The sequence below is a fragment of the Pristiophorus japonicus genome, chromosome 1, assembly GCF_044704955.1.
Source record: "Pristiophorus japonicus isolate sPriJap1 chromosome 1, sPriJap1.hap1, whole genome shotgun sequence".
In the NCBI taxonomy this organism is placed as follows: domain Eukaryota; kingdom Metazoa; phylum Chordata; class Chondrichthyes; family Pristiophoridae; genus Pristiophorus; species Pristiophorus japonicus.
Window position 1 is genome coordinate 256185089 of NC_091977.1, and position 25553 is coordinate 256210641.

The 25553-nt window shown below is 51.5% G+C and overlaps 1 protein-coding gene across 10 annotated transcripts in view; it reads left to right on the forward strand.

Annotated features, from left to right (window-relative positions):
* The first annotated feature begins 7030 nt into the window (after window positions 1–7030).
* Window positions 7031–25553, forward strand: part of LOC139270052 (multiple PDZ domain protein) — a 401342-nt gene continuing 382819 nt past the window's right edge. For all 10 annotated transcript variants that reach the window (XM_070888410.1, XM_070888412.1, XM_070888415.1 and 7 more), the window contains exon 1: window positions 7031–7109. The gene's annotated coding sequence lies outside the window, so the exon portion shown is untranslated. The remainder of the gene's footprint in view (window positions 7110–25553) is intronic.

A 25553-nucleotide genomic window follows, 5' to 3' on the forward strand; every position in this document is an offset into this window, starting at 1 on the left:
AATATATACCTGAAGGACATGTTCCAGTACGCTGGACTGCGAATGGAGGCCTCCGACTGGAATCCTACGTTCCTCCGGGGTCACCAGGTCATTTTCGTAAAAAAATGTCGGATCGGAGGCGTTCGTCTGAAGGAAGCCTCCCCTTAGATGCATTTAAGGGGCGGCTGGACAAGCAGATGAGGGGGAAGGGAATAGAGAGCTATGTGGATAGATTTAGATGAGGAAAGACAGGAGGAGGCTCGAGTGGAGCATAAATGCCGGTGCTGAGCACCTAGAGTCTCATCGCCGAGAGCAAACAGAAACCAAGTGCAGACAGCGGAAGGAGCGTGCAGCAAACCAGGCTCCTCACCCACCATTTCCTTCAACCACTTTCTGCCCCACATGGGACAGAGACTGTAATCAAAGTCCACCTTCGGCCCAAGCACCCAAGGTCCCACCCCACTGATGGCCAAGAATGGGCAGACACGCATCAAGGACACCGAGGCAGTCAGGGCCCGCTGGAAGGAGCATTTCGAAGATCTCCTTAATCGAGACTCTGCCTTTGACTCGAGTGTCCTCGACTCCATGCCGCAGCAATCTCAGCAAAATCCCAGCCCTGCATCCGTCAGCTCAAGAACAACAAGGCACCAAGAGCAGATAGAATCCCCGCTGAGGCACTAAAGTATGGCAGAGAGGCACTATTGGCTCAGCTAGAAGGAGTGCATGCCTGGAGATCTCAGAGATGCCATCATCGTGACCATCTTTAAAAAAGGGGACAAGTCCATCTGTGGCAACTACAAAGGAATCTTCCTGTTGTTGGCCACTGGGAAAGACATCGCTAGAATCCTCCTCAACCTTCTTCTCCCTGTGGCTGAGGAGCTCCTCCCAGAGTCACAGTGAGATTCCGTCCGCTACTGGGTACAATGGACATGATCTTCACGGCGCGACAACTGCAAGAGAAATGCAGGGAACAGCACTGTAATGTTTGAAAGCTATCGTTTCGGGATACGGAATTAAAAGGCTGATGAAAATATCAGTGAGTACATTGTAGCATTAAAAAAGCTATCTATTCACTGTAATTTCGGAACTTTTCAAAACCGAGCATTGCAGTTTGTAGTATGAAAAATGATGCGATCAGAAGAAAGTTATTGACAACGCCTGACTTGACTTTTGATATAGCTTGCCAGACGGTGAGGTCGATGGGCATGGCCGATCAATATTCTAGAGAATTTCATAATAATTACGGTCAGTCAACCGAGGTGAATCGCCTGCAGATTCAAAATAAAAGGTGGTGGGGGCCCAAAGTCTCAGAAACTGGAAATTCTAACAGAGCACCAAAGTTGTGCGATAGGTGCCAGGGACAACATATTGCTCACAGTTGTCCATATGTGAAGGCAGAGTGTTTCTTCTGCAGAAAGACTGAGCATCTTGATATCCTTTGTTATATATAAACATGCAAGTTATGTATGATGTTTGTTATAATAATTAAGGAGGGAGAAGTGTAATGTCTGAAAGCTTGTAATGTTGTAACTCCACATTGTGGATGTGGACGTATTGGGCCCAAGTTTCCACATGATTTGCGCCTGATTTTTAGGAGCAACTGGTGGAGAACGGACTATCTTAGAAATCGCAATTCTCCACATTTTTTTTCTGCAGTTCTAGTCAGGTAGAACAGTTCTACTTTGGAACAGAATTTTTTCTTCAAAAGGGGGCGTGTCTGGCCACTGACGCCTGATTTCAAAGTTTCCACAGTGAAAACGTACTCCAAACTAAAGTAGAATGGAGCAAGTGAAGATTTTTGTAGAACTGAAAAAACCTGTTCTACACATTAAAAAATCAGGCGCAGGTTACAAATTAGACGTCCAGAATGAGGTGGGGGGAAGGGAAGTCATTAAATTCTATAATAAATCCTTATTTATACTTCTACAAATATTATACAAATAAATCCAACCTGAATAAACATTTATAAGCAAAGAAAAGATTAAATAAACCATCTTCCTACCTGTGTGAAAGTGCTTCAGGCAGTCCTTTCAGGACCGAAGGCTGAACGGGCTGGCCCGAGACCTCGGGCAGGGCCCGTCCCCAGCACCAGATTTACAGGTAGTGGCGTTGGGTTGGGTCGGGTCGGGGAGGTTAGGTTCGGTTCAGGTCGGGGGTGGGGGGGGAGGGAGAGAGAGGGGGGGGGGAGGGGGAGAGAGAGGGGGGGGGAGAGAGAGAGAGAGAGAGAGAGGGGAGGGGGGGAGAGAGAGAGAGAGAGAGGGAGAGGGAGGGGGGGGAGAGAGAGAGAGAGAGAGAGAGAGAGGGAGGGGGAGAGAGAGAGAGAGAGGGAGGGGGGAGGGCGGGAGAGGGAGGGAGGGAGGGAGAGAGGGAGGGAGAGGGGGTGGGGAGGTCAGGTCGGATCCAGTCCAGGAGTGGGAGTTGGGTCGGGTCGGGGGGGGCGGGAGCGCGGGTCGGGTTGGGTCCAGTCGGGGGGGCGGGGAGCGGGAACAGGAGCGCGGGTCGGGTCGGGTCGAGTCGGGGAGCGGGAACAGGAGCTTGGGTCGGGTCGGGTCCAGTCGGGGGGGGGGAGGGGGGGGCGGAGCGGGAACAGGAGCGCGGGTTGGGTCCAGTCGGGGAGGCGAGGAGCGGGAACAGGAGCTCGGGTCGGGTCCAGTCGGTGGTGGGGGGGGGGGGGGCGGAGCGGGAACAGGAGCGTGGGTTGGGTCCAGTCGGTGGGGGGGGGGCGGCGGAGCGGGAACAGGAGCGCGGGTTGGGTCCAGTCGGGGAGGCGGGGAGTCGGGGGGAGCGGGTGTCGGGTCTGGTCCGGAGGTATGCGGGGGGGGGGGGGGCGGGGAGCGGGTGTCGGGTCTGGTCGGGGGGGGGAGGGGAAGCAGGAGCTGGCCTTGGGAGGAGCCTTATTCACGCAGCCCCAGCGAGGCCATTCAGCCAGGGCTAGGGGCTGCGTGCTTCGGGCCCCTCCCACACAGTTTCGGGCGCCTGGAGCTACTGCACTTGCGTGCCCACTGTAGCGCGCATGTGCAGGGGTCCTGGCACTGTTTTCAGCGCTGGGACCTGGCTCCGCCCCCCCACAGCTCGTGCTGGCTACGCCGAGGGCCAGAGGACCTGCAGGTAGGTGGAGAATACCAAGGATTTTTTAGGCGCGCTTTGTGGCGCGAAAAACGGGCGTCCAGGTCGGGACTGCGCCATTCTAGGCGCGTGTGGAAACTTGGGCCCGTTGTGTTTCTGCAACTAAAGGTGAATAAATGAGTCAGCTGACCAAAAGCTTCCGGAACTTCTGAGATGCTATCTGCCATTATAGAAAGCTGTGTGTGCTGTGCTCTGTGAATATATCACAAGCACTAACCCTTGTACATGGCCTTCTTTGACCTCATAAAGGCCTTTGACACTGTTAACCGCAAGGGACTATGAAGAATCCTTCTCCGTTTCGGCTGCATAAAAAAGTTTGTCGCCATCCTCCGTCTGCTCCATAACGACATCCAAGTCGTGATCCTCACCAACGGATCCACCACAGACCCAACCCATGTCTGGACCGGGGTCAAGCAGGGCTGCATCATCGTGCCAACCCTCTTCACGAACGTCCTTGCTGCAATGCTCCATCTCACTCTCAGTAAGCTCCCTGCTGGAGTGGAACTAAACTATAGAACCAGTGGGAACCTGTTCAACCTTCATCGCCTTCAGGCTAGATCCAAGATCTTTCCATCCTCTGTTGTCGAACTACAGTACTCGGACGATGCTTGCGTCTGCGCACACTCAAAGGCTGAACTCCAAGCCATCGTCAACATCTTCACCGAGGCGTACGAAAGCATGGGCCTTACACCAAACATCTGTAAGTCAAAGGTCCTCCACCAACCTGACCCTGTCACACAGTACTGCCATCCCCGGTCATCAAAATCCATGGCGTGGGCTTGGACAACTTTCCATACCTCACGAGGTACAACGCCGCCTTCAGTGTGCCAGCGCAACCTTCAGTCGCCTGTGGAAGAGTATTCGAAGATCAGGCCCTCAAATCTAGCACCAAGCTTCTGGTCTACATGGCTGTAGTGATACCCGCCCTCCTGTATGGCTCAGAGACGAGGACCATATACAGTAGGCACCTCAAATCGCTGGAGAAATACCACCAACGATGTCTCCGCAAGATCCTGAAAATCCCCTGGGAGGACAGACGCACCAACATTAATGTTCTCGATCAGGCCAACATCCCCAGCATCGAAGCACTGGCCACACTCAACCAGCTCCGTTGCGTGGGTCATATTGTTCGCATGCCCGACACAAGACATAGAAACATAGAAAATATGTGCAGGAGAAGGCCATTCAGCCCATCGAGCCTGCACCACCATACAATAAGATCATGGCTAATCATTCACCTCAGTACCCTTTTCCTGCTTTCTCTCCATACCCCTTGATCCCTTTAGCCGTAAGGGCCATATCTAACTCCCTCTTGAATATATCTAACGAACTGGCCTCAACAACTCTATGCGGTAGAGAATTCCACAGGTTAACAACTCTCTGAGTGAAGAAGTTGCTCCTCATCTCAGTCCTAAATGGCTTACCCCTTATCCTTAGACTGTGACCCCTGGTTCTGGATTTCCCCAATATCAGGAACATTCTTCTTGCATCTAACCTGTCCAGTCCCGTCAGTATTTTCTATGCTTCTATGAGATCCCCTTTCATTCTTCTAAACTCCAGTGAATACAGGCCCAGTCCATCCAGTCTCTCCTCATACGTCAGTCCTGCCATCCCGGGAATCAGTCTGGTGAACCCTCGCTGTACTCCCTCAATAGCAAGAACGTTCTTCCTCAGATTAGGAGACCAAAACTGAACACAATATTCCAGGTGAGGCCTCACCAAGACTGCAGTAATGTCTCCCTGCTCCGATACACAAATCCCCTAGCTATGAAGGCCAACATGCCATTTGCCTTCTTCACTGCCTGCTGTACCTGCATGCCAACTTTCAATGACTGATGTACCATGACACCCAGGTTTCGTTGCACCTCCCCTTTTCCTAATCTGCCACCATTCAGATAATATTCTGCCTTCATGGTTTTGCCACCAAAGTGGATAACCTCACATTTATCCACATTACACTGCATCTGCCATGCATTTGCCCACTCACCTAACCTGTCCAAGTCACCCTGCAGCCTCTTAGCATCCTCCTCACAGCTCACACCACCACCCAGCTTAGTGTCATCTGCAAACTTGGAGATATTACACTCAATTCCTTCATCTAAATCATTCATGTATATTGTAAATAGCTGGGGTCCCAGCATTGAGCCCTGCGGCACCCCACTAGTCACTGCCTGCCATTCTGAAAAGGACCAGTTTATCCCGACTCTTTGCTTCCTGACTGCCAACTAGTTCTCTATCCACGTCAATACATTACCCCCAATATCATGTGCTTTAATTTTGCACATCAATCTCTTGTGTGGGACCTTGTCAAAAGCCTTTTGAAAGTCCAAATACACCACATCCACTGGTTCTCCCTTGTCCATCTACTAGTTACACCCTCAAAAATTCTAGAAGATTTGTCAAGCATGATTTCCCTTTCATAAATCCATGCTGACTTGTACTGATCCTGTCACTGCTTTCCAAATGCGCTGCTATTTCATCTTTAATAATTGATTCCAACATTTTCCCCACTACTGATGTCAGGTTAACCGGTCTATAATTCCCCGCTTTCTCACTCCCTCCTTTTTTAAAAAGTGGTGTTACATTAGCTACCCTCCAGTCCATATGAACTGATCCAGAGTCAACAGACTGTTGGAAAATGATCATCAATGCATCCACTATTTCTAGGGCCACTTCCTTAAGTACTCTGCGATGCAGACTACCAGGCCCTGGGGATTTATCTGCCTTCAATCCCATCAATTTCCCTAACACAATTTCCTGACTAATAAGGATTTCCTTCAGTTCCTCCTTCTCGCTAGACCCTCGGTCCCCTAGTACTTCCTTAGTGATGACAGAACCAAAGTATTTGTTCAATTAGTCTGCCATTTCTTTGTTCCCCATTATAAATTCACCTGATTCTGACTGCAAAGGACCCATATTTGTCTTCACTAATCTTTTTTCCTTCACATATCTATAGAAGCTTTTGCAGTCAGTTTTTATGTTCCCTGAAGCTTCCTCTCATACTCTATTTTCCCCCTCTTAATTAAACTCTTTATCCTCCTCTGCTGAATTCTAAATTTCTCCCAGAACTCAGGTTTGCTGATTTTTCTGGCCAATTTACATGCCTCTTCCTTGGATTTAACACTATCCCTAATTTCCCTTGTTAGCCACGGTTGAGCCACCGTCCCAGTTTTATTTTTTACTCCAGACAGGGATGTACGATTGTTGAAGTTCATCCATGTAATCTATAAATGTTTGCCATTGCCTATCCACCGCCAACCCTTTAAGTATCATTCGCCAGTCTATTCTAGCCAGTTCACGTCTCATACCATCGACGTTACCTTTCCTTAAGATCAGGACCGTAGTCTCTGAATTAACTGTGTCATTCTCCATCTTAATAAAGAATTAAGACTCCCAAAGCAAGTGCTCTACTCGGCAAGCGAGCCCCAGGTGGGCAGAGGAAATGTTTCAAGGACACCCTCAAAGCCTCCTTGTTAAAATGCAACATCCCCACTGACACCTGGGAGTCCCTGGCCTAAGACTGCCCAAGGTGGAGGAAGTGCATCCGGGAGGATGCTGAGCCCCTCGAGTCTCATCGCCGAGAGCATGCAGAAATGAAGCGGAAGGAGCGTGCTGCAAACCTGTTCCACCCACCCTTTCCTTCAATGACTGTCTGTCCCACCTGTGACAGAGACTGTAATTCCCGTATTGGACTGTTCAGTCACCTGTGAACTCACTTTTAGACTGGAAGCAAGTCTTCCTCATTCGGAGGGAGTGCCTGTGGTGAAGATGAAACACCCGGCTTGGGCTGAATGGCCTATTTTTCTGCCCAATATCCTACCTGATAGAATCCTGTGGTATTTAAATCTAACGGTTTGTAGCTGTGGGCCGCGCTGGTCCCGCGCATGCGCCCCCGGGTGGCGGGCGGGTGCCGCGCAGGCGCGGTGTGGTCCGAGCCGGGAGCCGGGAGCGGGAGCCTGTGCGAGCGCCGCGGGAGCAGCGGGCAAACTGATGCTGCCTTCAGGGTGAGGAAAAATTTCGCTTTACACAAAAACAAACGGCGGGAAAGCTAAACGATTGCTTGTGGTGACCGTAGGGGTTATCCCGAGGCGATGGGGGCTCTCCGGTGAACTTGGTCTGAGGAGCAACCTCCTGCGGTGGGCGCTTGCCCCGAGACCCTCCATCTTCCTCAGGCCCCGGCCCGGGAGATGCGGCAAAGCCTCCCCTCTCCCCGCAACAACCGCTGTCCGGCTGGAGCCCGGAGTTTGAGTCCCTCAGGCAACAGCTCAAAGCGCACGCTGCCAGTGCAGTGCGGACAGCCCCTATTTACCCTCCATCAGAACAGCAACAACTTTTATTTATATAGCGTCTTTAACAAAGTGAAACGTCCCAGGACTGTTATGAGATGAAACAATTTGGCACCAGGCCACATGACTAGAAATTAGGGCAGATGACCAAAAGCTTGGTCATAGAGGTATATTTTAAGGAGTGAACATAAGGACATAAGAATTAGGAACAGGAGTAGGCCATCTAGCCCCTCGAGCCTGCGCAGCCATTCAACAAGATCATGGCTGATCTGGCCGTGGACTCAGCTCCACTTACCCGCCCGCTCCCCATAACCCTTAATTCCCTTATTGGTTAAAAATCTATCTATCTATCTGTGATTTGAATACATTCAATGAGCTAGCCTCAACTGCTTCCCTGGGCAGAGAATTCCACAGATTCACAACCCTCTGGGAGAAGAAATTCCTTCTCAACTCGGGTTTAAATTGGCTCCCCTGTATTTTGAGGCTGTGCCCCCTAGTTCGAGTCTCCCCGACCAGTGGAAACAACCTCTCTGCCTCCATCTTGTCTATCCCTTTCATTATTTTAAATGTTTCTATAAGATCACCCCTCATCCTTCAGAACTCCAACGAGTAAAGACTCAGTCTACTCAATCTATCATCATAAGGTAATCCCCTCATCTCCGGAATCAGCCGAGTGAATCGTCTCTGTACCCCCTCCAAAGCTAGTATATCCTTCCTTAAGTAAGGTGACCAAAACTGCACGCAGTACTCCAGGTGCGGCCTCACCAATACCCTATTCAGTTGCAGCAGGACCTCCCTGTTTTTGTACTCCATCCCTCTCACAATGAAGGCCAACATTCCATTCGCCTTCCTGATTACCTGCTGCACCTGCAAACTAACTTTTTGGGATCGTTAGTATAGTGGTGAGTATCTCCACCTGTCACGCGGGAGACCGGGGTTCAACTCCCCAACGGGGAGGCAGTTGTTTTAAAATGTAGTCCAAAAGAGTTTCATGCACAAGGACCCCCAGGTCCCTCTGCACCGCAGCATGTTGTAATTTCTCCCCATTCAAATAATATTCCCTTTTACTGTTTTTTTTTCCAAGGTGGATGACCTCACACTTTCCGACATTGTATTCCATCTGCCAAACCTTAGCCCATTCGCTTAACCTATCCAAATCTCTTTGCAGCCTCTCTGTGTCCTCTACACAACCCGCTTTCCCACTAATCTTTGTGTCATCTGCAAATTTTGTTACACTACATTCTGTCCCCTCTTCCAGGTCATCTATGTATATTGTAAACAGTTGTGGTCCCAGCACCGATCCCTGTGGCACACCACAAACCACCGATTTCCAACCTGAAAAGGACCCATTTATCCCGACTCTGCTTTCTGTCAGCCAGCGAATACTCCTTGCATTGAGGCACCGAGCTTTCATGCTTGCCTTTTTATTACACTTTGACCCTTTAGAATTTTGCTGTACAGTGGCCCTTTTTGTGTTTTGCCTTGGGTTGCAAGGAATATTCGGAACCCAGGAGAGGGCTCTGAGCTAGTTAGAGTGGGTGAGAGCGCAGATGAACAGGACCCCAAGAAAGAATGCAAAAGGCAGAAGGCAACAGAGCAGAGTAGCACTGGGGTAAGTGTAAACCACAAGGTGATAGGAAGGGACAATATGTATGAATATAAAGGGGCTGCAGGAGGGGTCAAAACTAAAAATCATGGACTAAAAACTAGTATTAAAACACTCTACCTAAACGCACGCAGCATTCGAAATAAAGTAAATGAGTTGATGGCACAAATCATTACAAATGGGTATGATTTGGTGGCCATTACAGAAACATGGTTGCAGGGTGGCCAAGACTGGGAATTAAACATACAGGGGTATCTGACAATTCGGAAAGATAGACAAGAAGGGAAAGGAGGTAGGGTAGCTCTGTTAAAAAAGGAAGATATCAGGGCAGTTGTGAGAGACGATATTGGCTCTAATGAACAAAATGTTGCATCATTGTGGGTGGAGATTAGAGATAGTAAGGGGAAAAAGTCACTGGTGGGCGTAGTTTATAGGCCCCCAAATAATACCTTCACGGTGGGGCGGGCAATCATCAAGGGAATAATGGAGGCATGTGAAAAAGGAACGGCAGTAATCATGGGGGATTTTAACCTACATATCGATTAATCAAATCGCACGGGGTAGCCTTGAGGAGGAATTCACAGAATGCATACGGGATTGTTTCTTAGAACAGTATGTTACAGAACCTACAAGGGAGCAAGCTATTTTAGATCTGGTCCTGTGTAATGAGACAGGAATAATAAACGATCTCCGAGTAAAAGATCCTCTCGGAATGAGTGATCACAGTATGGTTGAATTTGTAATGCAGATTGAGGGTGAGGAAGTAGTGTCTCAAACGAGCGTACTATGCTTAAACAAAGGGGACTACAGTGGGATGAGGGCAGAGTTGGCTAAAGTAGACTGGAAACACAGACTAAATGGTGGCACAATTGAGGAACAGTGGAGGACTTTTAAGGAGCTCTTTCATTGTGCTCAACAAAAATATATTCCAGTGAAAATGAAGGGCGGTGAGAGTAGAGATAACCAGCCGTGGATAACCAAGGAAATAAAGGAGAGTATCAAATTAAAAACCAATGCATATAAGGTGGCCAAGGTTAGTGGGAAACTAGAAGATTGGGAAAATTTTAAACGACAGCAAAGAATGACTTAAGAAAGCAATAAAGAAAGGAAAGATAGATTACGAAAGTAAACTTGCGCAAAACATAAAAACAGATAGTAAAAGCTTTTACCAATATATAAAATGGAAAAGAGTGACTAAAGTAAATGTTAGTCCCTTAGAAGATGAGAAGGGGGATTTAATAATGGGAAATATGGAAATGTCTGAGACTTTAAACAATTATTTTGCTTCGGTTTTCACAGTGGAAGACACAAAAACCATGCCAAAAATTGCTGGTCACGGGAATGTGGGAAGGGAGGACCTTGAGATAATCACTATCACTAGAGGGGTAGTGCTGGACAGGCTAATGGGACTCAAGATAGACAAGTCCTCTGGTCCTGATGAAACGCATCCCAGGGTATTAAAAGAGATGGCGGAAGTTATAGTAGATGCATTCGTTATAATCTACCAAAATTCTCTGGACTCTGGGGAGGTACCAGCGGATTGGAAAGCAGCTAATGTAATGCCTCTGTTTAAAAAAAGGGGGCAGACAAAAGGCATGTAACTATCGGCCAGTTAGTTTAACATCTGTAGTGGGGAAAATGCTTGAAGCTATCATTAAGCAAGAAATAGCGGGACATCTGGATAGGAATAGTGCAATCAAGCAAACGCAACATGGATTCATGAAGGGGAAATCATGTTTAACTAATTTACTGGAATTCTTGGAGGATATCACGAGCATGGTGGATAGAGGTGTAGCGAAGGATGTGGTGTATTTAGATTTCCAAAAGGCATTCGATAAGGTACCACACAAAAGGTTACTGCAGAAGATAAAGGTACGCGGAGTCAGAGGAAATGTATTAGCATGGATAGAGCATTGGCTGGCTATAACAGAAAGCAGAGAGTCGGGATAAATGGGTCCTTTTCGGGTTGGAAATCGGTGGTTAGTGGTGTGCCACAGGGATGGGTGCTGGGACCACAACTGTTTACAATATACATAGATGACCTGGAAGAGGGGACAGAGTGTAGTGTAACAAAATTTGCAGATGACACTAAGATTAGTGGGAAAGCGGGTTGTGTAGAGAGGCTGCAAAGAGATTTAGATAGGTTAAGCGAATAGGCTAAGGTTTGGCAGATGGAATACAATGTCGGAAAATGTGAGGTCATCCACCTTGGGGGAAAAAAAACAGTAAAAGGGAATATTATTTGAATGGGGAGAAATTACAACGTGCTCCGGTGCAGAGGGACCTGGGGGTCCTTGTGCATGAAACTCTTTTAGAGTCTACCTGCAAAATCATAAAACATTAAACCGTGCCACCCGACCTGGGTGACACACCAGACATTTACAAGGCCCTTTTTTCCTTTTTTTTTTTGTGTTTTTCATTTTTTTTGGGGTTTTTTTTGGGCACTAAAATCACAATTTTTCCCCAGTGCCCCCTATAAAAGGGAAGGGGGACACTAAAAGCACCGGCAATTAAAACAAATTAAACTTTAAAACGTAAAATCAAATTAAAATTTGGTTGCCGGGCGTGATGATGCACTCCAGTCCCTCCGGTGCCCACCTCTCGCGGAAGGCCGCGAGCGTACCGGTGGACACCGCGTGCTCCATCTCCAAGGACACCCTGGACCGGATGTAAGAGCGGAAGAGAGGCAGGCAGTCAGGTTGAACGACCCCCTCGACCGCCCGCTGCCTGGACCGGCTGATGGCACCCTTGGCCGTGCCCAGGAGCAGTCCTACGAGGAGGCCCTCGGACCTACCCGCTCCCCTCCGCACAGGGTGCCCAAAGATCAGGAGAGTGGGACTGAAGTGCAGCCAGAATTTCAGGAGCAGCCCCTTCAAATAATGGAACAGGGGCTGCAACCTCGTGCACTCAATAAAAACATGGAACACGGACTCCTCCAGACCGCAGAAATTGCAGGCGGCCTGGGAGTCCGTGAACCGGCGTAAAAATTTGTTGCACGGCACTGCTCCGTGCAGCACCCTCCAGGCCAAGTCCCCGATGAATAGTGGGAGGACCCCTGCGTAGAGTGCCCTCCATCGGGGACCCCCGCCTCCTCCGGACGGCAAGATGGTACGCCATGGCGTGTCCGGACGGCAGGCGAGGATGGCAAAGTTGAGAGTGTGCAGGAGCAGCCCGTACAAGAAACCCCTCCGCGCGGAACTGAAAGGCACGGAGGGGATTTCCCCGAGGCGGCTCAAGTTGTGAGGCGCCGGCCCCCGAGGGAGGTTCCGGGGTTTGGCGCCGATGAGGAATTCCGTCCGGACGGGGGTCAGTTCGGACGGGATCTCCCCACGTGCTTGAGCCTCCTCGATGCACCTAACGGAGTCAGGGCCCAGAGCTGTTTCTAGCGACTCGATGGCATCGGCCGCGTGGTGGACGTTGGCAGAATTTAGGCGCCGCGCCAGCGTGTCTGGCGCCATCCAGCCCGGTCCTCCGCCATCGAGCAGGTCTTTGACCCTGGTCACCTCACCAGCCACAGCCCTCTCTTCCGACCGCCACATAAAACCTCGGCCGTGGAGGTACGGATTCCCGAGCAGCGGCTCCTGCAGGACAGCCGCCACTCCAGCCGGCGGAGAGCTGCGCTTGGTGGAGACTTTGTTCCAGACCCTGATGAGGTCCCTGTAAAAGACAGGCAGCACCCGGAGAGCGGTCCTGACACCCCCCAAGTTCACAAACAGGAGCTGCGTGTCATAGTTGAGGTCGCGCTGCTGGCGGAAGAAATACCTCGCCAGAGCACACCACCTAGGAGGGGGCTCGACGTAAAGGTATCTCTGCAGGGTCTGAAGACGGAAAGTCGCGAGCTGGGCGCTGACGCACACCAACGACTGACCGCCCTCCTCAAGCGGGAGACTCAAGACCGCAGCAGAGACCCAGTGCTTCCTGTTGTTCCAGAAGAAGTCCACCAGCTTCTTCTGTATCTTGGCGACAAACGCAGGGGGAGGGGTCAAAGTGACCAGCCGGTACCACAACATTGCGGCCACCAGCTGGTTTATGACTAGCGCTCGACCCCTGTAGGACAGCACTCGGAGCAGTCCTGTCCAGCGCCCTAGACGAGCGGCGACCTTGGCTTCCAGCTCCTGCCAGTTCACCGGCCAGGCTCCCTCGTCGGGGCTAAGGTAGACTCCCAGATAGAGGAGATGGGTCGTGCTCCAGGCAAAAGGCCTGAGCTCCTCCGGCAGGGAGTCCACCTGCCACTGACCCACCAGGAGTCCGGAACATTTCTCCCAGTTGATCCTGGCGGAGGACGCGGCCGAGTAAATCTCCTGGCACTCACGCATCCTCCGCAGGTCAGCGGGATCCTCTGCCGCGAGGAGCACGTTATCGGCGTAAGCCGAGAGGACGACCTCCACGCCCGGCCCTTGCAGAGCCAGTCCAGTCAACCTCGTCCGCAAGAGGCGCAGGAAAGGCTCCACGCAAACGGCGTATAACTGGCCGGACATGGGGCATCCCTGGCGCACCCCTCTCCTAAAGCGAAGGGGCGCCGTCAAGGACCCGTTAACCTTAATCAGACACTCCGCGGCGGCGTACAAAAGTCGGATCCGGGCGACGAAATGCGTCCCGAACCCGAAAGCGCGCAGAGTTCCGAGCAGATAGTCGTGATCCACCCTGTCGAACGCCTTCTCTTGGTCGAGGGATAGGAAGGCGACCGACAGACCAGCCTCCTGGTCCTTGTGCATGAAACTCTTTTTGGAGTTTATCTGCAAAACATAAAACATTAAACCGTGCCACCCGACCTGGGTGAAACTCTTTTGAGTTAAACTGCAAAAACATAAAACATGTATCCGTGCCACCCGACCTGGATGACACACACAAGACATTTACAAGGCCCCTTTTTTATTTATTTTTTTGTGTTTTTTTTTGGGGCACTAAAATCAAATTTTTCCTTTTTCCAGTGCCCCCTATAAAAGGAGAGGGGGACACTAAAAGCACCGGCAATTAAAACAAATTAAACTTTAAAACGTAAAATCAAATTAAAATTTGGTTGCCGGGCGTGATGATGCACTCCAGTCCCTCCGGTGCCCACCTCTCGCGGAAGGCCGCGAGCGTACCGGTGGACACCGCGTGCTCCATCTCCAAGGACACCCTGGATCGGATGTAAGAGCGGAAGAGAGGCAGGCAGTCAGGTTGAACGACCCCCTCGACCGCCCGCTGCCTGGACCGGCTGATGGCACCCTTGGCCGTGCCCAGGAGCAGTCCTACGAGGAGGCCCTCGGACCTACCCGCTCCCCTCCGCACAGGGTGCCCAAAGATCAGGAGAGTGGGACTGAAGTGCAGCCAGAATTTCAGGAGCAGCCCCTTCAAATAGTGGAACAGGGGCTGCAACCTTGTGCATTCAATAAAAACATGGAACACGGACTCCTCCAGACCGCAGAAATTGCAGGCGGCCTGGGAGTCCGTGAACCGGCTTAAAAATTTGTTGCACGGCACTGCTCCGTGCACCACCCTCCAGGCCAAGTCCCCGATGAATAGTGGGAGGACCCCTGCGTAGAGTGCCCTCCATCGGGGACCCCCGCCTCCTCCGGACGGCAAGATGGTACGCCATGGCGTGTCCGGACGGCCGGCGAGGATGGCAAAGTTGAGGGTGTGCAGGAGCAGCCCGTACAGGAAACCCCTCCGCGCGGAACTGAAAGGCACGGAGGGGATTTCCCCGAGGCGGCTCAAGTTGTGAGGCGCCGGCCCCCGAGGGAGGTTCCGGGGTTTGGCGCCGATGAGGAATTCCGTCCGGACGGGGGTCAGTTCGGACGGGATCTCCCCACGTGCTTGAGCCTCCTCGATACACCTAACGGAGTCAGGGCCCAGAGCTGTTTTTAGCGACTCGATGGCATCGGCCGCGCGGCGGACGTTGGCAGAATTTAGGCGCCGCGCCAGCGTGACTGGCGCCATCCAGCCCGCTCCTCCGCCATCGAGCAGGTCCCTGACCCTGGTCACCTCACCAGCCACAGCCCTCTCTTCCGACCGCCACATGAAGCCTCGGCCGTGGAGGTACGGATTCCCGAGCAGCGGTTCCTGCAGGACGGCCGCCACTCCAGCCGGCGGAGAGCTGCGCTTGGTGGAGACTTTGTTCCAGACCCTGATGAGTTCCCTGTAAAAGACAGGCAGCTCCCGGAGGGCGGTCCTGGCACCCCCCAAGTTCACAAACAGGAGCTGCGTGTCATAATTGAGGTCGAGCTGCTGGCGGAAGAAATACCTCGCCAGAGCACACCACCTAGGAGGGGGCTCGACGTAAAGGTATCTCTGCAGGGTCTGAAGACGGAAAGTCGCGAGCTGGGCGCTGACGCACACCAACGACTGACCGCCCTCCTCAAGCGGGAGACTCAAGACCGCGACAGAGACCCAGTGCTTCCTGTTGTTCCAGAAGAAGTCCACCAGCTTCTTCTGTATCTTGGCGACAAACCCAGGGGGAGGGGTCAAAGTGACCAGCCGGTACCACAGCATTGCGGCCACCAGCTGGTTTATGACTAGCGCTCGACCCCTGTAGGACAGCACTCGGAGCAGTCCTGTCCAGCGCCCTAGGCGAGCGGCGACCTTGGCCTCCAGCTCCTGCCAGTTCGCCGGCCAGGCTCCCTCGTCGGGGCTAAGGTAGACTCCCAGATAGAGGAGATGGGTCGTGCTCCAGGCAAAAGGCCTGAGCTCCTCCGGCAGGGAGTCCACCCGCCACTGACCCACCAGGAGTCCGGAACATTTCTCCCAGTTGATCCTGGCGGAGGACGCGGCCGAGTAAATCTCCTGGCACTCACGCATCCTCCGCAGGTCAGCGGGATCCTCTATCGCGAGGAGCACGTCATCGGCGTAAGCCGAGAGGACGACCTCCACGCCCGGCCCTTGCAGAGCCAGTCCCGTCAACCTCGTCCGCAAGAGGCGCAGGAAAGGCTCCACGCAAACGGCGTATAACTGGCCGGACATGGGGCATCCCTGGCGCACCCCTCTCCTAAAGCGAAGGGGCGTCGTCAAGGACCCGTTAACCTTAATCAGACACTCCGCGGCGGCGTACAAAAGTCGGATCCGGGCGACGAAATGCGTCCCGAACCCGAAAGCGCGCAGAGTTCCGAGCAGATAGTCGTGATCCACCCTGTCGAACGCCTTCTCTTGGTCGAGGGATAGGAAGGCGACCGACAGACCAGCCTCCTGGTCCTTGTGCATGAAACTCTTTTTGGAGTTTATCTGCAAAACATAAAACATTAAACCGTGCCACCCGACCTGGGTGAAACTCTTTTTAGAGTCTACCTGCGAAAACATAAACATTAAACTGTGCCACCCGACCTGGGTGACACTCCAGACATTTACAAGGCCCATTTTTTTTTTCCCCCCTTTTTTGTGTTTTTTTTTTTTTTTTTTTTTTTTTTTTTTTTTTTTTGGGCACTAAAATCACAATTTTTCCCCAGTGCCCCCTATAAAAGGGAAGGGGACACTAAAAGCACCGGCAATTAAACAAATTAACTTTAAAACGTAAAATCAAATTAAAATTTGGTTGCCGGGCGTGATGATGCACTCCAGTCCCTCCGGTGCCCACCTCTCGCGGAAGGCCGCGAGCGTACCGGTGGACACCGCGTGCTCCATCTCCAAGGACACCCTGGACCGGATGTAAGAGCGGAAGAGAGGCAGGCAGTCAGGTTGAACGACCCCCTCGACCGCCCGCTGCCTGGACCGGCTGATGGCACCCTTGGCCGTGCCCAGGAGCAGTCCTACGAGGAGGCCTTCGGACCTACCCGCTCCCCTCCGCACAGGGTGCCCAAAGATCAGGAGAGTGGGACTGAAGTGCAGCCAGAATTTCAGGAGCAGCCCCTTCAAATAATGGAACAGGGGCTGCAACCTTGTGCACTCAATAAAAACATGGAACACGGACTCCTCCAGACCGCAGAAATTGCAGGCGGCCTGGGAGTCCGTGAACCGGCTTAAAAATTTGTTGCACGGCACTGCTCCGTGCACCACCCTCCAGGCCAAGTCCCCGATGAATAGTGGGAGGACCCCTGCGTAGAGTGCCCTCCATCGGGGACCCCCGCCTCCTCCGGACGGCAAGATGGTGCGCCATGGCGTGTCCGGACGGCCGGCGAGGATGGCAAAGTTGAGGGTGTGCAGGAGCAGCCCGTACAGGAAACCCCTCCGCGCGGAACTGAAAGGCATGGAGGGGATTTCCCCGAGGCGGCTCAAGTTGTGAGGCGCCGGCCCCCGAGGGAGGTTCCGGGGTTTGGCGCCGATGAGGAATTCCGTCCGGACGGGGGTCAGTTCGGACGGGATCTCCCCACGTGCTTGAGCCTCCTCGATACACCTAACGGAGTCAGGGCCCAGAGCTGTTTTTAGCGACTCGATGGCATCGGCCGCGCGGCGGACGTTGGCAGAATTTAGGCGCCGCGCCAGCGTGACTGGCGCCATCCAGCCCGCTCCTCCGCCATCGAGCAGGTCCCTGACCCTGGTCACCTCACCAGCCACAGCCCTCTCTTCCGACCGCCACATGAAGCCTCGGCCGTGGAGGTACGGATTCCCGAGCAGCGGCTCCTGCAGGACGGCCGCCACTCCAGCCGGCGGAGAGCTGCGCTTGGTGGAGACTTTGTTCCAGACCCTGATGAGTTCCCTGTAAAAGACAGGCAGCTCCCGGAGGGCGGTCCTGGCACCCCCCAAGTTCACAAACAGGAGCTGCGTGTCATAATTGAGGTCGAGCTGCTGGCGGAAGAAATACCTCGCCAGAGCACACCACCTAGGAGGGGGCTCGACGTAAAGGTATCTCTGCAGGGTCTGAAGACGGAAAGTCGCGAGCTGGGCGCTGACGCACACCAACGACTGACCGCCCTCCTCAAGCGGGAGACTCAAGACCGCGACAGAGACCCAGTGCTTCCTGTTGTTCCAGAAGAAGTCCACCAGCTTCTTCTGTATCTTGGCGACAAACGCAGGGGGAGGGGTCAAAGTGACCAGCCGGTACCACAGCATTGCGGCCACCAGCTGGTTTATGACTAGCGCTCGACCCCTGTAGGACAGCACTCGGAGCAGTCCTGTCCAGCGCCCTAGGCGAGCGGCGACCTTGGCCTCCAGCTCCTGCCAGTTCGCCGGCCAGGCTTCCTCGTCGGGGCTAAGGTAGACTCCCAGATAGAGGAGATGGGTCGTGCTCCAGGCAAAAGGCCTGAGCTCCTCCGGCAGGGAGTCCACCCGCCACTGACCCACCAGGAGTCCGGAACATTTCTCCCAGTTGATCCTGGCGGAGGACGCGGCCGAGTAAATCTCCTGGCACTCACGCATCCTCCGCAGGTCAGCGGGATCCTCTACCGCGAGGAGCACGTCATCGGCGTAAGCCGAGAGGACGACCTCCACGCCCGGCCCTTGCAGAGCCAGTCCCGTCAACCTCGTCCGCAAGAGGCGCAGGAAAGGCTCCACGCAAACGGCGTATAACTGGCCGGACATGGGGCATCCCTGGCGCACCCCTCTCCTAAAGCGAAGGGGCGCCGTCAAGGACCCGTTAACCTTAATCAGACACTCCGCGGCGGCGTACAAAAGTCGGATCCGGGCGACGAAATGCGTCCCGAACCCGAAAGCGCGCAGAGTTCCGAGCAGATAGTCGTGATCCACCCTGTCGAACGCCTTCTCTTGGTCGAGGGATAGGAAGGCGACCGACAGACCAGCCTCCTGGTCCTTGTGCATGAAACTCTTTTTGGAGTTTATCTGCAAAACATAAAACATTAAACCGTGCCACCCGACCTGGGTGAATCCCAAAAAGTTAGTTTGCAGGTGCAGCAGGTAATCAGCAAGGCGAATGGAATGTTGGCCTTCATTGCGAGAGGGATGGAGTACAAAAGCAGGTACAAAACCTGCTGCAACTGTACAGGGTATTGGTGAGGCCGCACCTGGAGTACTGAGTGCAGTTTTGGTCACCTTACTTAAGGAAGGATATACTAGTTTTGGAAGGGGTACAGAGACGATTCACTAGGCTGATTCCGGAGATGAGGGGGTTACCTTATGATGATAGATTGAGTAGACTGGGTCTTTACTCGTTGGAGTTCAGAAGGATGAGGGGTGATCTTATAGAAACATTTAAAATAATGAAAGAGATAGACAAGATAGAGGCAGAGAGGTTGTTTCCACTGGTCGGGGAGACTAGAACTAGGGGGCATAGCCTCAAAATACGGGGGAGCCAATTTAAAACCGAGTTGAGAAGGAATTTCTTCTCCCAGAGGGTTGTGAATCTGTGGAATTCTCTGCCCAAGGAAGCAGTTGAGGCTAGCTCATTGAATGTATTCAAATCAAAGATAGATAGATTTTTAACCAATAAGGGAATTAAGGGTTACGGGGAGCTGGCGGGTAAGTGGAGCTGAGTCCACAGCCAGATCAGCCATGATCTTGTTGAATGGCGGAGCAGGCTCGAGGGGATAGATGGCCTACTCCTGTTCCTAATTCTTATGTTCTATGTTCTTATGTTCGCTGCCCTCCACTTTTACTCATCTCCTTTATGTCTTTTGCTTTTGTCTCCTTTTTGTTTCTCTCTGTCTCCCTCCATTGGTTCCCATCCCCCTGCCATATTAGTTTAACTCCTCCCCAACAGCACAAGCAAACACTCCCCCTAGGACATTGGTTCCGGTCCTGCCTAGGTGCAGACCGTCCGGTTTGTACTGGTCCCACCTCCCCCAGAACCGGTTCCAATGTCCCTGGAATTTGAATCCCTCCCTGCTGCATCACTGCTCAAGCCACGTATTCATCTGAGCTATCACTATCGCTCTCCCACTCTTTTTCCTACCCTCCTTGCAGCAGAGCCAGCCACGGTGCCATGAACTTGGCTGCTGCTGCCCTCCCCTGATGAGTCATCCCCCTCAACAGTACTCAAAACGGTGTATCTGTTTTGCTGGGTGATGACTGCAGCGGACTCCTGCACTACCTTCCTTGCACTGCTCTTCCTGCTGGTCTTCCATTCCCTAGCTGGCTGAGGACCCTTCACCTGCGGTAAGACCAACTCACTACACGTGCTACTCATGTCATTCTCCGCATCGTGGATGCTCCAGAGTAAATCCACCCTCAGCTCCTATTCCGCAACACGGACCGTCAGGAACTGGAGGCGGATACACTTCCCGCACACATAGTCATCAGGGACACCGGAAGTGTCCCTGAGTTCCCACATGGTACAGGAGGAGCATATCACGTGACCGAGCTCGCCTGCCATGACTTAACCCTTAGCTACACTTAGGTAATGTCTTGAAGAAGGAACGAGAGGCAGAGAGGTTTAGGCAGGGAGTTCCAGAGCTTGGGGCCCGGGCAACAGAAGGCACGCCATCAATGGTTGAGCGATTTATAATCAGGGATGCTGAAGAGGGCAGAATTAGAGGAGTGGTTGTGGGGCTGGAGGAGATTACAGAGATCGGGAGGACGAGGCCATGCAGGGATTCGAAAATAAAGATGAGAATTTTGAAATCAAGGCGTTGCTTAACCGGAAGCTGATGTAGGTCAGCGAGCGCAGGGGTGATGGATGATCGGGACCTGGTGCGAGTTAGGACCCGTTGGAGCAGGAGCTGCAGATCCCCCCCCCCCCCCCCTCCCGCCCTGCTCCATGTTCACTCTTATTGCACTGCTAGATGGCTGGTGGCAGAGCCAATTTAAAGGTAAGCAGGTGCCCTCCTTCCCCCTCAAGAGTGTCAGCCAGTGGCTCAGTGGGTAGCACTCTCTAGCCCCACTCCCACGCAAAAAATCTAGGCTGACACTCCCAGTGCAGTGCTGAGGGAGCGCTGCACGGTCGGAGGTGTTATCTTTCGGATCAGATGTTAAATCGAGGCCCATCTCTCAGGTGGACATAAATGATCCCACGGCACTATCTCGAAGAAGAGCAGGGGAGTTAATCACTGTGTCCTAGCCAATATTTATCCCTCAATCAACATAACAAAAAAAAGATTATTTGGTCATGATCACATGTTTGTGGAAGCTTGCTGTGTGCAAATTAACTACCGCGTTACCTACATTACAACAGTGACTACACTTCAAAATCATCTTCATAGGCAGTCGCTAGGAATCGAGGAAGACTTGCTTCCACTCTAAAAATGAGTCCTTAGGTGGCTGAACAGTCCAATATGAGAGCCACAGTCCCTGTCACAGATGGGACAGATAGTTGTTGAGGGTAAGGGAGGGTGGGACAGATTTGCCGCACGCTCTTTCCACTGCCTGCGCTTGATTTCTGCATGCTCTCGGCGATGAGACTCAAGGTGCTCAGCGCCCTCCCGGATGCACTTTCTCCACATAGGGCGGTCTTTGGCCAGGAACTCCCAGGTGTCGGTGGGGACGTTGCACTTTATCAGGGGGGCTTTGAGGGTATCCTTGTAAAGTTTCCTCTGCCCACCTTTGGCTCATTTGCCGTGAAGGAGCGCTTGCTTTGGGAGTCTCGTGTCTGGCATCATGCGGTCAATGTGGCCTGCTCAGCGGAACTGATCAAGTGTGGTCAGTGCTTCGATGCTGAGGATGTTGGCCTAGTCGAGGATGCTAATGTTGGTGCGTCTGTCCTCCCAGGGGATCTGTAGGATCTTGCGGAGACATCGTTGGTATTTCTCTCGTGACTTGAGGTGTCTACTGTGCATGGTCCATGTCTCTGAGCCATACAGGAGGGTGGGTATTACTACAGCCCTGTAGAACGTAAGCTTGGTGGTAGATTTGAGGGCCTGGTCTTCGGACACTCTTTTCCGAAGGCTGCACTGACGTACTGGAGGCGGTGTTGGATCTCGTCATCAATGTTTGCTCTTGTTGATAAGAGTCTCCCGAGGTATGGGAAATGGTCCACGTTGTCCAGGGCCGTGCTGTGGATCTTGATGACTTGGGGGCAGTGCTGTGCGGCGAGGATAGGCTGGTGGAGGACCTGGTGGCGGATAGCATGCTGCGGGATGGAGTCGAGAACACCTGAGTCAAAAGCAGAGTGTCGATTGAGGAGATCTTTGAAGTGCTCCTTCAAGCGGGCCCTAACTGCCTCGGTGTCCTTGATGAGTGTTTCCCCGTTCTTGGCCTGCAGTGGGGTCCGGCCTTGGGAGTTTGGACCGCAGGTGGCCTTGACTGCGATGAAGAATCTTCGCACATCATGGCTGTCGGCCAGCTGCTGTATCTCCTGTGCTTTTTCTATCCACCACCTGTTCTTTAGGTCACGGGATTTTTGTTGGACCTCAGTCCTGAGCCATCTGTAATGCTGCTTTACTGCTCCCGAGTTGGATTGTTGCTTGAGGCTCAGAAATGCTCTGCGCTTGCAATCTATTCGCTCTTAGATCTCCTGATCATTCTCATCAAACCAGTCCTGGTGTTTCCTGGTTGAGTGACTGAGCGAATGCACTGGTTATGGAAGTTCAAAAAGTACTTTGTTGGCTGTAAAGTGCTTTGGGACGTCCGGTGGTCGTGAAAGTCGTTGTATAAATGCAAGTCTTTCATTTTTCAATAGAAACTGTAACTTAATCAAAATTACAAGGAGACTTAACAAGTTCAATTAGAATTTTATTTCCCTGGGGTGATGGTGCACTCCAGTCCCTCTGGTGGCCACCGGTCCCCTCTGGTGGCCACCGGTCGTGATAGGCTGCGTGCTCCATCTTCCACCAATGCTCAGTTCAGGCTGAAGCTGCAGAGCCACACCACACACCTATCCTCAAGCAAACCAGTGAAGCATCTTTACCACAACCCTAACTGTCCCCAACCAAAAGACCTGTTCATCAGAGTCACCTGGGTGTTTCTAAACTAAGGCTCTTGGTAGATGTTATAGATCTCAAGAGTAGGGGAGCGATGTACAATGTCAATGGCTATTGGGCATGAGGTGAAGCACTTCATAAAGTTAAAATCTGATTATTCAAAGTGTTAACTAAATATTTTGATGTCTCAACTCCCGTTATGCTAACATGAGTTGTTGAGTGTTTATTAACATTTAAATTGTTCGTTGGTCCTCAGAAATTCCAGGCTACCTGGTATAAACAGAGAAGGAAAGAGCTTGCACCTCAGACATCATGAATTATTTTTGAAATGCAGTCACTTTTGTTGTTTAGGTAAATACAGCAGCTGATTGGGTGTGACAAACCGCAAATTATATGAATGCCAGTTAATCCAAAAGTTCTGTCCATCATGGATTATCTTCTCATTCTCCCTTTTATTATGTTAATTTTACATTTTAATCCAATGCAATTTCTCTTAATTTAAAAGGATGAATTTTAAAAACCTCCCCTACTTGTTGTGCTACCTTACGGTCCCCACTATTCAGAGAATTATGTAGAATGTACAGCATAGAAACAGGCCATTCGGGCCCAACTGATCCACACGAGCCTCCTACCCTTCTTACCCTATCAACATAACCTCTTTCTTTCCGAGATGGAAGCTAAATCCCCCCAAAACTTTGACTAAAATCTTGTCTTCGAGGCAATAATCTGATGACTGACTCAAGGACAATCTTTGCCACAAGACTGGGCAATTGGAGTAGTCTGCAGAGGAAAGTTGTTACCATGTGCAGCAATCCATTTACCAGTCAAGTAATGTAGAGCTTGTCTGAACTGAGACCAAACACCTGGTGCCAAAGAATCAGATGTAAACTCCAGCTTGCATGAATTTAAATGGCCTCCTAGGATTATAAACAGATACTGTCCCTGCATCTAAGGAGATGAGTTGCTCATTAAACCTCTGGATAAGATAGAGATGTTGAAATGCCATTTGAAATCCAAGATCTGGGTCTTAAAGTTCCACCTCAGTATGACAACCCAGTTGACCAATTTACATAACAATGTCATACTTTCTTTTGAAAGTTTGATTTGAGATATCACAGGAACTCAGTACTCTGACTTGAGCAATTAGTTCCTTGCCTGTTTCTATGTTTTCAACTTTCTTGTAGTCCCAACTGAATGGAACATAGTAGAAAACACATCTATTGACAGATCAAAATAAGATTGTGGAAATTATGATAATTGTTTAAAATCTCCAGGGAATAATACTGGATGAGAAGTTGTAACAACCGGTTACCCAGCAGTAAATTGACTTCAAAGCAAAACCACCAACTTGTGACCTACTCCATCTCATGGCTCAGATATGGAACAGTTCTGTCGGTGGTCAGCTCAGAGTCAGAAGTGTGCCCTTGTATTCTCTCCAGAGTACTTCATAGCATCAGAAATACTGGCTTCATTGGATAGCTGCCGTTTATGGATCTAGTGAAGTTTTAAATTTGATAGTGATTTTCTCAGAGATCATGAACACCAATTTGTAATAATTGGATGTTCATTACAGTATATACACCATGTTCCCTCTGATCTAAGTGGCCAGGCTGTCGATTTTCTATGTTGTTGATGACCAGAGGAGCATGTGTAGTTACTATGGCACCAAATAGCTTTCCACCTTTATCCATGTTTTCATCAGTGACTGAATGTTATTCTTCTATGTTTCTATTATGGTCTTCTTGCTGATTATACTATTTTCTATAAAATGTTTAATTCTCCATCAGAAAGATGAGCACAGACTGAATTGATACGGGTAGATAGACAAGATTGGACTGTGGACAAATGGTCTGTTAATTCAGAACTGAGAAAATATCAGTGATTCTTTTAAGAATGTTTGACAGTCATTTTTCCCATCCAAAACCCTTCTGCAAAGGTATAAAGCTCTTTTCAGTTACGAAAGTCTAGGGGTGTTTGCACCTCCTGTTAGTGCCAACAACTTCTCGCCCGGGGCCACGACCGACTCGGGCGACATTCCGCGAGAGTTAGCGGAGGCGGGTCGCTGTGCACGGTGATGGCGTCACCCAGGAGCGAATATTCGGTAGTGCCCTGTGAGGCCACCGCAGGTGATGCCCTTGCCAGCTTCATGTGTCGCGAACCGGGCCTCACTCCACTTGCAGGGCGAAAATTTAAAGGAGAGGTGCGGCACCGACATTTTGAAAATTGGCCGACTTACTGGTCGTGGTCTTGCCCTCCTGAAATCACGGGGTCTGTGGCGTGATCTTGCAGCCCGACACTCCGCTTTTGTGCTGGACTGCTGCTACTGTACCCCGTTCCCCAGTGGTGAAGTGGTGGCCCCTTCTCCCCGATGCAGAGTCGGCAGCATGTCCTCCCCTTTAACGGTAGGGGAGGTACATGTTCTCCGTGTAGTGCCAGAAAATTCCCACGGTTAGTGCCCTGTGCCGCCCCCGAGAGGAAGTGGGACGTGCGACATTGCGCTCCACGTCCTCCCGGAGATGGTAACCCCAATTTCGCTGACGGGGCGGAACTTCTGTGTCGGGTGCAGGAAGTCCCAATTGCACCAGATACTGCACCAAATTTCGCCTCCTTGGTTTGTTAGCTGTGCAATGTTGGGGCAAGTAAGTGGCTAAAATGGCTGAAAAAGCTGGTACAATAAGAGTAATCATCGAGAAAGCTTGTTAGCAATTTTAGTATTTTGTGAAGCTTAGTTGTTGAAACATTGCAGCCCTGCTTGGCAGGATAGATAATTACACAATGGAGATAACATATTCCATGCCAGGGACCAACATCTACAATGTATGAGAAGGGTGGCTAGGCCATTGACTCCGACATAGTTCATGACCAGAGGAGCATGATAAGTTGCTGTAGCACGAAGTA